Here is a 19,103-nt window from a genome sequence, read left to right on the forward strand (position 1 = left end):
CTTTCCAGATTAAAGAATAAATGTCTAGAATGTAACACTGCAATTTTAAGAGGGAGACATGAATGAACAGAAATATATTTTAATGAGAGGGATCTTGAGGATATGAAAGTATAGTTAAGAAATGCTTAAAAGAATTAAAAAGCACTACCTATACCAACAAATGGTGCACCTTCCTTATTTCGATGGCTCAATCATAGGAACTCTGAAATTTGCTTGCTTAGCTTTGAGAAATTCTATGTTGAGTGACTTCCTGAAAATTTTGCATTCCCGACACATATATTTCCATTGTGGGGAGTTCAAAGTAATTTGTAATTTTTCTTAAATTGAAATTTGAACTCCTGACGGCTGGATTTTTGAAAAAATTTTATTTGTAATTTGTAATTTGTAATTTTTCTTAATATGATCTGAATAACCTATAAAACATTATTAAGAAACTCAAACATATTCAAATAAAAAATAAAATAACTAAACAAAGTCCATATTATTCTTTATTACCTAAAATAGAGAAAAGTACAAGATAGTTTACAAAAGAAATATGTCTTCACAAATACATAAAAGAAAGAACATGAAAACAACATAAAAAAATGTTTTCACAAATACATAAAAGAAAGAACATGGAAACAAGTCTGGAACACAGCATCTCCAATAACAACATTCTAACATCATCTCCGAATAACATCCTACAACAAAACAAAAACATTCAAATGTCATAAACTTCCATAAACAAACAAAAAACTTCAAGTTCAACTCCAAAACGAGTATAACCAAACTCTACCCACCTCCACAATATTCAAACTTCATAAACAACAACAAACACACAAAAAACTCCAACTTCCATCCCCCCCAAAACAATTATAACCAAACTCAACCCACCCCCCACAATATTCAAACTTTATAAACATCCACAAACATACAAAAACTCCAAGTTCAACTCCAAAACGAGTATAACCAAACTCTACTCACTCCCCACAACATTCTCGATGCTCATAAACATCCAAAAACATACAAAAAGAACTTCAACTTCAACTTTAAAATGAGTATAACCAAACTCTACCCACCCCTACTGTTGGGTTTTATGTCCTAAAAACTCGCAGTTTGTAAAATGATAAACATTTTCTATTATCAATATACTTATTATTGATCTTATAAATTGTATGAAAGTCTAAATCCAATAAACTAAGACCCATGACTATTGTATGAGTACTTGAACTTTATGTGGAGACATAAGAGTGGATCAGGTTCGAGTAAATAGTCAAAATAATCTATGGTACATGAATGAGGTTGAGTACCTTATTCTGGTAACACCATTGGATGCGGCCTACTCTATAGTTGTTACAAAGAGTTGTAAAGTATTACATACGATGTGATTCTAATTCGTACATGTTATTACATGAGGAATGGGGGCATCCTATGCAATGAGTTTGCATAAGATCCGGACCAAGAAATAAGTCATTCTTACTTTATAACGCTGTTTATTGTTTAAGACTGACTATTTCACCTAGATGACCTCGATCTTAATCCTGAGCTAACTATGAACTCTTGTTTATTCAAGATTGCCCTTAGATTTGCATAGTTGAGGGTTGGCTCAACAACACCGGCTCAATAAGACTCTCATTTCAGGGGTAAGACCGGATAGATAGCTGGGGACATAGGGTGCAAGATGGAGTTCACACCTACCCGATTTAGGGATAGGAGAAAGGTTGTTCTCTCAAGTACTGAATTTAGGTCTTGAACAAGGAGCCTCACCCTCTCACTGGGTTGAGAGAGTTTGGTTTGGTGATTGGATTATAAACCAGTTGTTCATTAGAAGATCAATAGGGACTTGAGGAATAAGACGTAATCTCGGGGGTAAAACAGATATTTGACCCACCCGTTGTTACGAACAACCTATGAAGGGTCGACTTGCTGATTATGGTTAAATCATGTGGACATAATATATCTATAATGAAGGGAGTGCAACTATGGGCTTTAGTGGAATGACCCATTAGTTAATGAATGGAGATTAATCTGGTCTAATGAGTTTAGCTAATTAATCTTGGATCGTTGGAGCCCCGGGGTCCCCCTACTAGCTCGTAACGGACTAACTCTAAAATAACGTGATAAGTTAATTTGAAACGTTCAAATTAGAATTAAGGGAATTAATAATTATATGAGATATAATTATTTTTAATTTTAGAATTAAATGGTATAGGAGAATTTATATATTTAAATATGATTTAAATATATATAGATGGATATGTGTTAAAATTAATTTAATGTTTGATATTAAATTAATTAAGTTTAATTAATTAATTAATTAATTAATTTTTATTTTAAAAATCAAATAGATTTATTAAATCAAATTTCGATTTTTAGATAAAATTGAAAAAGAAAACAAAAACAAATTTAAATGGAAAAATGGATTTTTCCATTACCCATCACTTAACTAGCTTACTCATGAAGCAACCATTTGGCCTTGTCTTCTCCGAGCATGAACTGCAACTCATGCAGCTCTTCTCTTTGCATGTTGATCTGCAATATAATGAAGAGATTGGAGTGAAAATCGGGCATGTAATCTATAGAATTTTGAGAGAAAATTCGGTTTGAAGAAAGGTTCTTCAACAAAGGTTGTTGCAGTGAGCTACTCTCCTTCGTTCCTTGATTCAAGTTTATTTTGAGTCTCACAACTCAATCTAGAGCACCAAGAGAATAGTGGGGAAGATCTTGAGGTGGTCTACAATAAGATATAAAGAAGATTGCAGCTGGAGATGGAGCATTGAAGAAGTTCTTCAAGAGGTATGTCTTGAAACCCATTTTTTCTGTAGAAGCATGCTTTATATTATGCCAAAATTAGTGAATTTTAATGCTTAGATGATCCTTGTTCTTCCACTGCGATTGATACAATCCTACATCCACAATATTTAAACTTCATAAATATCAACGAACACACAAAAAACTCTAACTTTCTCCCCAAAACAATTATAACCAAACTAAACCCACCCCTCACAACATTCAAATTTCATAAACATCCACAAGCACACAAAAGACTCCAACTTTCCCCCCAAAACAATTATAACCAAACTCAACCCATCCCCCACAATATTCAAACTTCATAAATATCCACAAACACACAAAGAACTCCAAGTTCAACTCCAAAACGAGTATAACCAAACTCTACCCACCCCCAATAACATTCCTGACGCTTATAAACTTCCAGAAACAAACAAAAAACTCCAAGTTCAACTTCAAAACAAGTATAACCAAAATCCACCTACCCCACAACATTCAAACTTCATAAACATCCACAAACACACAATAACGACAAAAAACACATCAAAATCCAGTTGTTTGGCTACCATAACTGCAAGATAACCAACAATTCTTTATCATAAAGCTACTAGTAAGACATAACTACTTTGCTACCATAACTATAGAATAGCAATATATTAGGCAACTAGATAATGAAGTAATCATACCTAATTCGATGACCCTCCTCTTTGTGATCGTATCATGTCTTCAATCATCTTTTTCATTTCTTTTATTTGTCTTGCATGATCCTCTCTCATTTGTTTTTTAACGTCTTCAAGTTCCTTAATCCTCGATTAAGACTGTTCGAAATCGGCTTTCAATTTTCTCACCTCCTTACTTTCCGTTCCTTGAGTAGATGACGAACTCAATGAGCTACTACCCCTTATCGACTTAGGTTTAAGGCCCCAATCTAGGCTTTTTACAAATTCGAGTTGTCTACCCAAAACTGTCTCACAGATTTCATCCCTTGTTAGTGGTTGGAAACCTTCTGGAGTGGGGTTGGATTGTATTCTAACATATGATTATGCACATATTAATTAAGTGTGTAAGTATGAGCAACTGAACTTAGAAATGAAAAAAAAAATGAAAATAAAACAAAATTGGTTACATATGCATCCTCAGCTGCCTGATTCACGAACTTGCCACCTTTAGAGTGTGTTTCTTTAAATAGGTCAACACGTCCTACTTCTCGACCTTGCTTTTCGTGCAGCTCAGATTGAATTTGCAGGAACGACTTCGATCTACCTACGTGGTCGAACGGTAATTTCCCTCTATTCTCCTTGTTTGTTTCCGAAATTTTCTATATTCGAACAAAAAAAATAAAAAGATATTCTATAATAGTAAATGAAGTAAATGATACTAATTTGAAAAAAAATAAAATTGATGAGAATTTCTAAATTTTCCATGTAAATAATACTATGGGAATAATTTATGCTTGATTTTATGAAGTGAATTATGGATGATATGCAATGGTGAAATTGCGTTATGCACTCAAGTTTTCTCAGCGGAATCCAAGTGTAAATTCCACTGAGTTTCCTGGTAAGTCTAGGGTAGAACTCACAGACTTGTGAAAATAGGTTGCGTTGGTAATTTTTATGAAAACTTTGTGGTAACCGGATAAATAAATAAATTGTTGGGATTATTGTTTGCGTTAATGAAAAATAAACAAATGTGCCGGAGTTTGAAAAGAGTTGATTAAACGGAAAATGCAATGAGTATGCAGTGAACGGGTTGAGAAAGGTTTTGGCTAACACTTTCTAGGATGCGTTCATGCTATGCGATCATGCAACATGCATATAACAGCAAACCACCTCTCGGTGCGAATGCCATGACTTCTAAGGCTAGAACGCATGCGATATATGCGCTAAGTCTATATGACCTACACATAAGCCTCTATTCTTATTTATGCGATGACAAAATGACACAAACACAAATAAGGCGACCACATAATACCATTCTCATCTCTAGGATGCATGCGATGCAGGTTGACAAACAGAGCTTATCTCTAAGTCTCTATCTCTTGTTTATGCAGTTCTAATCTTGCTCGCTCGAGTCTAGATTCTAACTTAGCTCTCTCGAGTCATTAGGTTCTTTCTTTAGACTCTCTCTTGAGTAGCTCTAAAGGGTAATTGGCACAGCATAAAACAAGATAATCGCAAGCAATGAACTTCCTAGGTCATGTTAGCTTAGTTCTTCTCAACCCATTCGACTAGTTTAGCTACTCATACGTGCTAAGAGAGTGAATAGATGTAGAAATAGAACTTCCATTGTATAAATATAAAGATGAAGTACAAAATAACAATGCAAGTATAAAATAAAGGGCCTGGTAGCAATCTCTTGTTGCCCAGGCTTTTACACTGTTTTTCTACTCGTGCTCAAAAGATAATCTCGCTCTCGCGAGAGTCGGCCCGCTCTCTGCTTCTATGCCTCAAGGTTCTCTCTCGAGTTGCCCTGAGAGATCTTCGGCGTCACCACTCTTCTCTTGCTCTGCCTTAAAACGAAAGGAAAACTATGAACAAAGACGAGCTGTGCTCTTTAATTCGTAAACTGGTGAACTGATTAACCCCTTTTCTAAAGGATGCCCTTGGTATTTATAGATCATCCAGGGTGAAAGGTGGCTTCTCTCTCATGATTGTATAGATAGGACGGCTTTAATTCATGACTGATGCGCTGAATATTTGTTATCAAAAAGCTTAATGTACTTATGATCATTATCGACTGTCAACTTAATTCGGATTTGACTGTTATCAGCTTTTTGTCTCATCGCGATTAATTAGACTTTCACCCAGATGCACCCACCATGTTGTGCTGACCAAGTTGTGGCAATCCTTCTTGGGCGAATATTTGCGAACACGATCACCGCAAAGCCTTACGATAATGCTGTGCTCGACAATGATTTCCTATGATCGCAATTTCTGCCTTGCATCATCGTATATTCTACACAAAAATACAAAAATCAACTGTTCTAATGTGATGAACGCATGCGACCGCAATATTATGATGCTTTTTGGACGCAATTTAAGATGTTTTATCAACGCAAACGCAAGCCAGCATTGTTTAAGAACTTAACACTATGATAACGTGCATTTCTGCCCGTTATTACACCCCCAAATTTAAACAATGCTTGTCCTCAAGCATAAGCTAAAAATTCCTTTAGCAAGTCAACCGCAATGTCCTTTTCCTAGATTTCTCAAGGATACTTCGTTCAAATCCTATATATCAAAATTTCTTTAAGTCTTATTCAAGTCTCTTCTTAAAATATTTCTAAGATCTAGGGACTGCAAGCTTAACCGTCAAAATGACTTTACTAATTTTCGGAACATCGCATGATTTATTTCAAAAAGAAAATTTTCCACCAAGGTGTCAAATGATTTTATCCTTGCATATTTCTTGACATTATTATTTTTTTTTCTTTGACCTTGAGCTGATCCAAGTGCCTTGCCTTCGTTTTGGCTTGCCCCCACACGTGTCATGCGGACATCCAACTACGAGCAATGCGCTCTTTCTCATACTAAACTCATACCTTTTTGATAGCGGAGTTGTGGTCATTTATTTATGCGTTGATCCTGGTGACTTACTTTCGTTTTGGCTTGCCCCCACGTGTGTCATGTGGACATCTAACTACGGGTAAGTACCTTTCACAACTTAACTCTTATCAACATGGGTTTTCCCATTGCGCTGACAGTGGAGTTGTTATTCTCAAAACTTTTTCCTTTTTTTTAAAAAAAAATAGCAAGGTTGAAAATCAATACCTCACCCCTAAATTTAAAATGCGACAATGTCCTCATTGCCAAAAGATTGAAATAAGTCATGTGGATGTTCTTAGAAAGTTTTGTAAAGAGATTTTGAAAGAAAGCTAGCAAACCCCAAACTTCTAGAAATATTTCATGAGGTGACTATCTTAAAGTTAAGATGACTCTAGTATATCGAAAGAAATAGAAGCATGTTTTTCATCATTGAAATCATACTTGGCAAAGAAACAACATGCGGCGTCTTACTAAATTTATCTATGTCACATGATTGCGGTAACCAAAGAGGATGCAGTGATAAAACTTTTAAAACTAACATGTGATGCGATAGCGCAAAATTTGAAATAAAGATAAGGAAGAATACACCCCTAAATTTGCATTGTTGCCCGCATTGTGTATTGACGCACCCATCTTTGCGACGATCTCTCTTCTTTGGATTATGATGATGGAGTGAGATAATTTGCTGCTTCATGTAACATCTTTGCAATCCTGTGCCTTAATCGTTGCAAGAAAAACAGAAAGAGGGTCAAATTATTTTAAACAAAACAAAGTTCGCTATCACAATCTTCCCCCTCCCCCCATTTTTTTAGAAGTAGTAATAAGTAAAATGCAGATAGATAAATGATGATTAAAGTGACGAAGGAATGAGAGTTCAAGAACCAAACAAAGGGTATTCCGAGTTTTTTAGCTTCACGGAGGTCTTTTCTGGCTGGAAATCACCTTCGTAATATGTCTTAACTCGCTGTCCATTAACCTTAAATGTACGGCTTCCATCTTCAGTGATCAGCACCATCGCACCATGTTGGAATATTTCTTTAATGATGAAGGGTCCGGACCAGCATGATTTTAATTTTCCCGGGAAGAGTCGTAGATGTGAGTTGAAGAGTAAGACCTTTTGCCCGACTTGGAGGTTCTTACCGCATATGTGTTTGTCGTGCCAGCACTTGGTGCGCTCCTTGTAGATCTTCGTGTTCTCATATGCGTTAATCCTTCATTCTTCTAGCTCGACCAGTTGCATTTTTCGCGCTTCTCCTGCTTTCTTCAAATCAAAGTTCAACTTCTTTACCGCCCACAATGCCTTATATTCCAACCCCAAAGGCAAATGACATGCCTTACCAAATACCAACGCATATGGAGACATACCAATTTTTTTTAATGCAGTCCGGTATGCCCACAACGTATCGTCAAGCTTTGTTGCCCAATCTTTTCACGAAGGCCTTACTACCTTCTCAAGTATCAGCTTAATTTCTCGATTGGACACCTCGGCCTGACCATTCGTCTGCGGATGGTATGCGGTGGCCATTTTGTGAAGAATGTTGTATTTGTCCAGCAGCTCCTTAATAGTATGATTGACAAAGTGTGACCCCTCATCACTTATGATGGCACGGGGAGTGCCAAAATGAGTAAAATGTTCTTCTTTAGGAATTGAGAGACTATCGGCACACGCCACTGCCTCTACCCACTTGGACACATATTCGACGGCTAATAAAATATAATGCTTACCATTCGAAGGAGGGAATGGTCCCATGAAATCAATCCCCCATACGTTGAACAATTCAAGCTCCAAGATGGTGTTCATTGGCATTGCATGTTTCCATGAAATGTTACCTGTGCGTTGGCACCAATCACATTTCATTATGTATTCAGCTGCATCCTTAAACAATGTGGGCCAGAAGAATCCACTCTGTAAAACCTTAGCTGTGGTGCGCTATTCTCCGAAGTGCCTACCATATGGTGAGTCATGACATTGCGATAATATGCGTCATTGAGCAGTATTTGGTACACATAATCGCAAAATCTGGTCTGCCTCTCTTTTATACAGATTCGGCTCATCCCAATAATAATGTTTGCATTCATATTTGAGCTTTCTTTATTGGTAGTAGGTGTAATCTTCAGGAAATTGCTCACAAACCAGATAATTGACTATGTCTGCATACCAAGGCAATTCTTCAATATGGCATAGCTGCTCATCCAGGAACACTGTACTCACCTCAGACTCATTACGGTCAACCTCAGGATTTTCCAATCTAGACAAGTGATCCACAATTTGGTTCTTCGTTCCCTTTCGATCAATTATTTATATATTAAAAGCTTGAAGGAGGAGAACCCATCTGATCAACCTCGACTTTGCATCCTTCTTTTTCATTAAGTACTTGATAGTTGAGTGATCAGTATGGATAAGTACCTTTGTTCCCAACAGATATGCTCGATATTTTTGCACAAAAATTACCGCCAGAAACACTTTCTCTGTGGTGGTATAATTTGTTTGAGCAGGATTTAATGTTTTACTCGCATATGCAATGGGATGCAAGATTGTTTTTCTCTTTTGTATCAAAGTTGCTCCCATCGTATACCCACTTGCATCGCACATTATTTCAAAGAGCAGTGTCCAATCAGGTGCAATTAGTACGGGTGCGGGAATCAGTGCATTCTTTAGAACTCGAAATGCATTGAGGTAGTTGTTGTCAAAATCAAATTTTCTGTCAGCCTCTAACAACGCACTCAATGGTCGCACTATTTTGGAAAAATCTTTAACAAAGCGTCTGTAGAATCCAGAGTGCCCCAAGATGCTTCGTACAGCCTTCACGCTTGTTGGAGGTGGAAGTTTTTCAATTGCTTTGATTTTTGCTTTGTCCGCCTCCAACCCATCTCGGGAAACTTTGTGTCCTAACATTATGCCCTCCTTCACCATGAAATGGCATTTTTCCCAATAAGCACCAGATTCGTCTATTCGCATCTCTTCAGTATTTTCTTCAAGTTGGCTAGACAGACTTCATAGGTGTTCCCATAAACAGAGAAGTCGTCCATAAAGATTTCAACAGAGTCCTCGAGATAATTTGAAAAGATAGCCATCGTGCACCTTTGGAACGTGCTTGGCGCATTGTAGAGGCCGAAAGGCATGCGGCAAAAAGGAAAGGTCCCATATGGGCAGGTGAATGTGGTCTTGTCTTGGTCTTCTGGAGCTATCATAATCTGGTTGTACCCAGCATAACCATCCAAAAAGCATAAAAGTCATTTCCAGTTAGAGGTCTAGCATTTGATCAATGAATGGCAGTGGAAAATGATCTTTCTTTGTGGCCGCGTTCAGCTTGCGGTAATCCATGCAAATGCGCCACCCAGTGACGGTCCTTTGCAATATTAATTCATTGTTTTCATTCGAGACTATCATCATGCCACCCTTTTTCGGCACACACTACACAGGGCTGACCCACGTGCTATCTGCTATAGGATAGATAATGCCCTCATCTAGCCATTTAATGATCTTCTTTTTGACGATCTCTTTCATTGTAGGGTTGAGTCTACGTTAATTTTCGATCGTTGCTTTGTGATCCTCTTCAAGACGAATGCGGTACATACAGTACACTGGGCTAATTCCTCTAATGTTAGCGAGCATCCAGCCAGTTGTTCGCACATGTTTCCTTAGAATGCTCATCAACGCATTCTCTCGGTCTTCGTTGAGCTAAGAGAAAATGATAACTGGCAGCTTCTCATTCTACCCCAAAAATGCGTACTTTAAATGGGTCTGTAGGGTCTTTAATTTCAATCTTGGTGGTTCTACTAGGGATGGCTGCGTTATTTGTTTTTCTTCTTTTTCTGTTGGCTCTTCTTCTTGATTTGCGATCATCTCGTCTTCCTTGTTTGTTTTTGTTATGATCGCATTACAGGCAACAACAGATGTGCTGGCATCCTCTTCTTCATTCTCTTCATCAAACTTTTCTTCCTCAATCAAATTCTTCTGAGTCATACAGGTCTTCTTCATCCGAAAACTTCATGGCACGAATTATGTTAAACTTGAGCTTCTGTCCATTGATGCTCAAAGTGATTTCCCCTTTATGCACATCAATTTGAGCATGACCTGTTGATAAAAATGGTCGCCTTAGAATGATGGGCACATCTTTGTCGGCCTTGTAGTCCAAAATGATGAAGTCGGCTGGTAGGATAAATTTGTCAATGGTTATCAGCACGTCCTTCACCTTTCCCTCTGGATGCATCAGAGATCTATCAGCCAGTTGGAAAGTCACCGTTGTGGGCACAAGTTGCCCCAGATTCAGCTGTCTAAAGATTGACAGAGCATTAAATTTATGCTGGCTCTCAGGTCACACAGAGGTTGCCCGATGTACAGTCCTTCTATGGAGCAAGGAATAGTAAAGCTCCCATGATCGCTCATCTTTGGTGGAATGATTGATTTTGAACTCTGAGTTAGCGCCACCGTGGCAAACTTACTAGCTCCCCTCTTCTTAGTTATCATATCCTTTAGAAACTTTGCGTAGGCAGGCATTTCCTCAATCGCTTCACTGAAAGGAATATTAATATGTAATTGTTTTAACGTAGACAGAAAGCGTTGGTATTATACCTCTTCATTCTTTTTCTTCCTTAGTCTTTGCGGGAAAGAGGGTAACTGCACTTTCACGGTTCCCGTCTCAGTTGGCTTTGAGGTCAATGCAACTTCTAGTTCTACTGCTTTTTTTTCTCCTTCATCTTCTTGCATCACCGCAATTTCAGGTTCAGCCACAATGGGAGCTGTCCGACTAAGCTCCTTATTTTCTCCCTTCATAGTCTTCCATCTTCGCAATGTCACAACCTGACATTGCTCCTTACTTGATCCCCCGGGTTGCGTGGGAGTTCTGTTGAACTCGGAAAAGCCCCATGCGGTCTACTCTTTAGCTCACTCGCAATCTGATTCATCTGTAATTCTAGATTGCAGATGGACGTAGCCTGACTTTGAAGCATGGTTTCGTTTTTCTCTATGTATTGCTTCAATAAGCTTTCCAAGGAAGAGGATTGCGGTGGTTGTGAGCTATTTGCTTGATTGTTTGTCTGATCGTTGTTGCGTGGGAAGAATCTTGGTGGCCTTTCTTTCTACGTCATGGGTTGGAAATTTTGTTGCTGATTCTTCCAAACAAAATTGGGGTGGTTTCTCCACCCGGGGTCGTAGGTATTCGAAAAAGGATATTTTTTACAAAGTAAACGGATTGTGGATTTTATGGGCAATCTTCCATCCCGTACCCATCACCGCAAGTCGCACACTTTGCGACGTTTTGACTGATTGTATTGATTTGCCTATTTTGCGGTGTTGGGCTGCTGATAGCAATTCCCTGGATTAAGTTCATCATTGCGGTCATCTGATTTTGTAGTGAAGCAATAGCACCATTACTTGCGTCATTGTCTTTGATTCTCAATCTCTAGTCACTCTTTCTCCAATCTTCGTGGTTCTTAGAGATGCGATCCAAGATATTCTTCGCCTTGTCATACGTTTTATCAAGCAGACTACTAGCGGCTGCCGCATTGGCAACGGTCTGTGAAGCGGGATTCAAACCATGATAAAAAATTTTCATCTGAAGGAAGTCTGGCAAACCATTGTGTGGACATTCCCTGACCAATCTTTTAAACCTCGCCCAGGCATCGCTGAGCGATTCGTCCATGTCTTGTTCAAAATTTGTAATGAGTTTCCTTCGTCTGACATTCTCAGTAGGTGGAAAGTATTTCTTCATAAACTTTTCCACGACCTATTCCTAAGAAGTGATCTCTCCTAGTTCGAGAGAATACGCCCATTTCCCAGCTTAATCACGGAGAAAAAATGGGAAGAAAGTTAGTCAAACTTCTTCGGCAGAGATGTTCGAGAACACAAAATTATTGCAGATTTCAATAAAGCTTCAGAGGTGGGCGTGCAGGTCTTCGCCATGCCTTCCTCCGAATTTTCCGACACTCTGGATCATCTACACCATCACCAATTTCATTTCGAATCGACTTCCGTCGAGGGCAGGCCTCATGATTCCTGGAGAGAAATCATAGAGGTTTGGTGATGCATAGTCCCTAATGGGTCTATTGCGATCGTTTGCCAACAGGATTGGATTCGCCATGACATTGTTATCATTTGGTGCTCCGTTTCCAGGCTGCTCCACCATCTCTTCTTTATCTGACTGTGGTTGTTGTTGTCGATTTCTCAGTCTCCGTCTAAACGTTCTCTCAATCTCGGTGTTGAAATTCGCCAGAGATTGAGAGTCTGCAAAGATATCAGAAAAATTATCGTTAGCACACTATTTTGTCGAAGTCCCTGGCAGCGGCGCCAAAAACTTGATGCTTGATTTTATGAAGTGAATTATAGATGATATGCAATGGTGAAATTGCATTGTGCATTCAAGTTTCCTCAGTGGAATCCAAGTGTAAATTCCACTAAGTTTCCTGGTAAGTCCAGGGTAGAACTCAGGGACTTGTGAAAATATGTTGCATTGGTAATTTTTATGAAAACTTTGCGGTAACTGGATAAATAAATAAATTGTTGGGATTATTGTTTGCGTTAATGAAAAATAAAAAAATTCAGCGGAGTTTGAAAAGAGTTGATTAAACGGAAAATACGATGAGTATACCATGAACGGGTTGAGAAAAGTTTCGGCTAACACTTCCTAGGATGCGTTCATGCTATGCAATCATGCAATGTGCATATAACAGCAGATCACCTCTTGGTACGAATTCCACGGCTTCTAAGGCTAGAACGCATGTGATATATGCGCTAAGTCTATAGGACCTACACATAAGCCTCTATTCTTATTTATACAATGACAAAATGACACAAACACAAATAATGTGACCACATAATACCATTCTCATCTCTAGGATGCATGCGATGCAGGTTGACTAACAGAGCTTATCTCTAAGTCTCTATCTCTTGTTTATGCAGTTCTAATCTTGCTCTCTCGAGTCTAGATTCTAACCTAGCTCTCTCGAGTCATTAGGTTCTTTCTTTAGACTCTCTCTCGAGTAGCTCTAAAGGGTAATTGGCACAGCATAAAACAAGACAATCGCAAGCAATGAACTTCCTAGGTCATGTTAGCTTAGTTCTTCTAAACCCATTCGAGTAGTTTAGCTACTCATACATGCTAAGAGAGTGAACAAATATAGAAATAAAACTTCCATTGTATAAATATAAAGATGAAGTACAAAATAACAATGCAAGTATAGAAGGGCCTGGTAGCAATCTCTTGTTGCCCAGGCTTTTACACTGTTTTTCTACTCGTGCTCAAAAGATAATCTCGCTCACGCGAGAGTCGACCCGCTCTCTACTTCTACGCCTCAAGGTTCTCTCTCGAGTTATCCTGAGAGATCTCCAGCATCACCACTCTTCTCTTGCTCCGCCTTAAAACGAAAGGAAAACTATGAACAAAGACGAGCTGAGCTCTTAAATTCGTAAACTGGTGAACTGATTAACCCCTTTTCTAAAGGATGCTCTTGGTATTCATAGATCATCCATGGTGAAAGGCGGCTTCTCTCTCATGATTGTACAGATGGGACGACTTTAATTCCTGACTGATGCGCCGAATATTTGTCATCGAAAAGCTGAATGTACTTGTGATCGTTATCGGCTATCAACTTAATTCGGATTTGACTGTTATCAGCTTTCTGTCCCATCGCAATTAATTAGCCTTTCACCTAGATGCGCCCACCATGTTGCGCTAACCAAGTTGCGAAAATCCTTCTCAGGCAAATATTTGCGAACACAATCCCCGGTAATGTTGCGCTCGACCAATGATTTCCTATGATTGCAATTCCTGCCTTGCATCATCGCATATTCTGCACAAAAATACAAAAATCAACTGTTTTAATGTGATGAACGCATGCGACTGCAATATTATGATGCTTTTTGGACGCAATTTAAGATGTTTTATCAACGCAAGCCAGCATTGTTTAAGAACTTAGCACTATGATAACATGTATTTCTGCTTGTTATCAATAATTAATTTTTGTCATATGGAGTAAACTTTCCACTGTATTAGAAAAATACCGCTTTAATTAAGATATAATTTCTAAAAAAAACAGCAATAAGACATTGTCAGCGGAAGACGATGAACGGACAAGGAACGAATTGACTGGAGAAAACGTGAACGGACGAAGAACGGCGGTGGCGGGCCAGCGGGCAAATGGACGACAGAACGAAGATCGACCATACGAATGGGCGATAGACCTGTGAATAGCTGTGAAAGAACAACGACGGAAGACGAACAGTAGCAGAAGACAAACGGGACGAATGGCGGGCCGGTGAATGAACGGTGCACTGCCCTCTCTCTCGTTTGGTCGATGAACCTAGGATTTTGAAGAAGAAGGCAAATTTGATATGCCTTCTTCAATTTGGGGATTTTATAACTCATCTCCCGACAGTTATCGTGAGCCATCGGGAGATCTGTCAGGAGTTCCTAACAAACTCCCGAAGAATTATTTAACTCATTGGGAGTTTGGCTAACTCCCGATGCATATTGTCCAGCCATTGGGAGTTATTGCTCAATGCATATTGTCTACCCATTGAGAGATCGAAAATATCTCCTGACGCTACTCTTACATAGTCGGACGAGACCCTCTCTTCCAATGACAGATATCCCAACGGTGGTTTTAGGCGTCGGGAGATCCTCTTTTTCTTGTAATGATTTTCGTGACTCAATCATAGGAACTTCGAAGTTAAGCATGCTTAACTTTGAACAATTCTATGTTGAGTGACTTCCTGAAAATTTTTTGAAAATTTATATGATTGAGGATAAAACATGTCAAGATCCTATGCGTTCACAATATTAACAAAATTTTAAACAAAAAGAAATTCTCAATAAAGATCCCAATCTCAAAAGAGTGCTACTCCTGTTAAGAAAAGCATCAACACAAACACAATAGCATGAGCGGCTTTATACATAGATTTATTAATGTCTTGGGTTGTGGGAAACTCCGGTGTTTTTTTTATAAATTAAAATTTCATGATTATCTAAATGTATAATTTAATTTAATGAAATTGAAAAGTTGGAGTAAAATTCACTATTTAGTCCCCAAGTCAATGGTAAAAATTGAACTCAACATCAATCCGCAGACTAAAGAATGTGACAGGTCATTCAAATTTAACTCAAATTAATAAATTGTGTATACATTTTGTCTTCATAAATATGATACACATGCTAAATGTCACTTTGGATACGATTTCTCTAGCATATAGGTTTAGGTTGGCTCAAATTTAACCTTCCGCTATCATTATAAAATAGGATAAAAAAAAACACAAAGAATATGAAAAATATATTAGTATTAATTAGTACTACCTTAAAAAAATAGTTATTAATATCAATCTATACTCTATATAAAGTGAGCTATGAGTAAAGAATCTGTATCCCCATTTTGCCATTTTAAAAAATATATATACATATGTGGGTCAGTTGGTGCATCGCCTAAAACATCTCAACTAGATTGACACATTCTTAGCATATTTTCATCGTATCTCAACCCGATCGAACCAACACATTAATAATCAATAAAAACAAAGGGCCAAAAATCCAAGTCATACAAAGTAGAGAATGCGGACTAGAGAAAAGTCTGACAACAAAAGAAAAAACAAAGATTACATAAAAGCCGGACGATTGAGAGATGATGGTAGGATTGTAATCATTGAAATGCTTGAAATGAGGCTATATAGTGTAATTAATACCAACAAAATACAATAATTTTTCCAGATGGGATGTGATTCTTCAAATTTATGTGTCTGTTGAATTTCAATATATATAATTGATGTTGACGGTTTAAATGAAGGTAATTATATATATTGAACTGATACATCCTCTGTCACGTATATTAAGACATTTGTTTAATATTTTCGAGAAATGATTCCATACCATCTAAAAGTTTAGAAACGGGATTTTGAAAATAAAATATGTATAAGGATTAAAAAAATTGGAGACAAATTTAGAGATAATGACCTAGTTTTGATATTTTTTTATCCTAAAATTGTAAGTAAAATTTAAAAAATAGAGTTAAGGGGATTTTAACACAAGAAAACATAGACGAAAAATAAAGTAGAATAAATATTTTGAAGATAAAAAAGTTATTGAAATTTTCAAAAATAGAGAGGAGGACATAAATATTTGAAAAAGTGGAAAATTTAGGGAGAGAAACAATGTTAGAAGGATGAAACAAGATTTTAAAGAGGAAAAAAATACAGATAAAAGAAAAAGAGTTAGCCTAGAAGAACAAATAAATTCAATTATTTTTATTTGTACAATTTATTTTTATATGACATCAAATGTTATTTACATTCTACATTAATTCAGGGTAAATTTGGGATTTAGCTAGTATGCTTATACATAAATAATTTTCTTACAGATTTAAACACTGTAGTTTATGTATGTTTTTTTTCCCCGAAGAAGGGGTTTATACTATATCCAATACTAGAATATGAGTTTTTTTAAAAAAAAATTTAATTTATGAATATATTTCTGTTTTCTTACTCCATTGTAATTATTTAGGTGGTAGTTTTTGCTTTTTGACGATTAAATACTGCTTTTAAACTTTAAATTAAAACATTGATATTTGTGGTACTCACATGTTCATTATTAATATAGATAAAAGACATATACGAATCCAAACGAAGCATTACCATCTAGGAGAAACAATTTTAGAGAACTTCAAGTCAAGGTATTGACAGATTAGATTTTCAAGTTAATCGTGAAATTAAGTCGGTTTTATAATCATTTATTTTATTTTGAAAATTAAGCTTAAAAATTCACTTTTGCTCAGAAGTTTCTGTGTTTTTTTTTATTATTATTTATTATTAATTAGTACTTTCTTTTAAAAAATCAGGTCCAGTTTTAAAAATTAAAAAAAAATAGTTTTTTTTATTTTAATTTTGTTTTTTATTTTAAATTCTATTAGGAAATTCAACTATTTCTTTAAGAAATTAATGTGAAACAATAATTGAAAATTTGGAGGAAAAAAAAGACATAAATTTTAAAATATAAAAACTAAAAACAAAATGATTATCAAATGTGACCTAATAAAGAAAACCATTTTCTAAACATAAATATTGATTGAGTTTGGTTATGTCAGTAATATCTTGGGTAATTATTTTAAATAGCAAAATTATTAAAAATATTTTTAAGTACAACAAAATGTCACTGTCTATTAATGATGTATTGCGACAGACTTCCATCACGACTATATTTATAAATAAGTTGACTCTTTTTTTTATTTGGAAGATAACCCTAATATTTAGATTTGTACCCTATTCATTTAAATTATAATATTTTTTTTAGATAAGCATAACAAAAATTAATCAAAGTTAATGCAATGAAATTATAAATAATTTTTTTTTTTTAAAAAAACAAGATTAATTACTTGTAAGTTTTATCATATTATAGACCATTTCCGTACCTTCTTTCCTTTGCCTAAATGTAGAACCAACGATATGGGTTTCACTACTCTCATTCATGACTTGTCTATTCAATATAAAAGTAATTTATATATTAATAAACATGAATATAAAAAAATTACTCATATATGAATGTGGAAAGAGAGATAAAAATATTTCAAATATAACTAAAAGAATCACAAAAATATAAACCTAACTTAATCAAATCTCCATTTTTTATAATAGTCTTAAATTTCAATCTAAAAACTTAAATTTATAGGTGATAGTAAATTTAATTAAATCAATACTTCAACAATGAGGTGACATTCTTAAAAAATAAAATTAAAAAAAAAAAACCAAATTTAACTATATAAATCAACCTAAATTTTTAAATATTGGAAAAGATGGGTTATAAAGGCTATATATATAATCTCTCCAATCTCTTGATTTTTATTTTCCAATTTAGTCCTTTTTGTTTAGGTTTTGATCCAAGTCTCATATAATATATCATTTTTCAATTTAGTCCACTAGCGTGTGTCATGTTAATATGTATCAGTGATGATAATCTACGTGACATAATATTTAATGAATTGATGAAAATTTAGAAGAGGGAGAAATATCATCTAAGAGAGAAAATAATAACTTTCTAGTTTTCACCAATTTCTTAGATTTTTGAAGAAAGAATTAGGTAGGAGTATATATGAGTCGGGTTGGGTTGGGTTGGGTTAGGGAATTTTTTTTGGACCATCTCGAAAATTCGGATTAGTCAAGTTCGCTACCCGAATTACCTGAATAGGGTCTCTAACTCAACCCAACCCACCCCAACCCTTGAGTTGGTTTGGTTGTCAAGTTATTTGCTTTTTTTAAAAAAAAAAAAAAATTACCAACTTACAAAAGGCCCGTAACCTGAAGCATAACCCTTCGATGCAGACCAAAGGTTGAAGCAGACGAACAAAATGGCAAAGCTGATAAATGGAACGACTAAAGCTAAATGAAGAAGGCAGATTGAGTACTGATGTTGAATCGAAAGAGGCGAATGGAATCAAGGCAGAAGCTGACGAATAGCTGAATATGAATCGAAAAATACAGAGCTAGAGTGGAGACAAGAGTCAATCGAAAGAGGAGGACTATGAGATTGAAAGAAGAAAAAACCTAGAGACGAGGGAGAGGGAGAGATTGAGCATCTGTCACTGAGCCCTTAGGAATGAGAGAGAGGGACTGATGAGTGAGGACTGGAGGCACTGAATCGGCACTTTCAAGTTTCAAAGACCAAAACCCTAAAACTAAAAAGTTATACTATACAAAAATGTAATCCAAGATCCAACTCAACCCGAGAAAAAAAATTAAACCAACTCGACCAAAATTTAAATATAACCCAATCCAAACTCTTATAACTTGGGTTAGGTAATTCAGGTTATTCG

The 19,103-nt window shown here is 36.3% G+C and overlaps 1 non-coding gene across 1 annotated transcript; it reads left to right on the forward strand.

Moving 5' to 3' along the window:
* Positions 1 to 11,888: 11,888 nt before the first annotated feature.
* On the forward strand, positions 11,889 to 11,995 carry LOC120068672 (small nucleolar RNA R71). The gene has a single exon (XR_005479305.1). It is a non-coding gene; the product is annotated as a small nucleolar RNA R71 (small nucleolar RNA).
* The last annotated feature ends 7,108 nt before the right edge of the window (positions 11,996 to 19,103 follow it).

Source organism: Benincasa hispida, chromosome 12 (assembly GCF_027475165.1).
Source record: "Benincasa hispida cultivar pf3 chromosome 12, pf3_genome.v1.1, whole genome shotgun sequence".
Taxonomy (NCBI): Eukaryota; Viridiplantae; Streptophyta; class Magnoliopsida; order Cucurbitales; family Cucurbitaceae; genus Benincasa; species Benincasa hispida.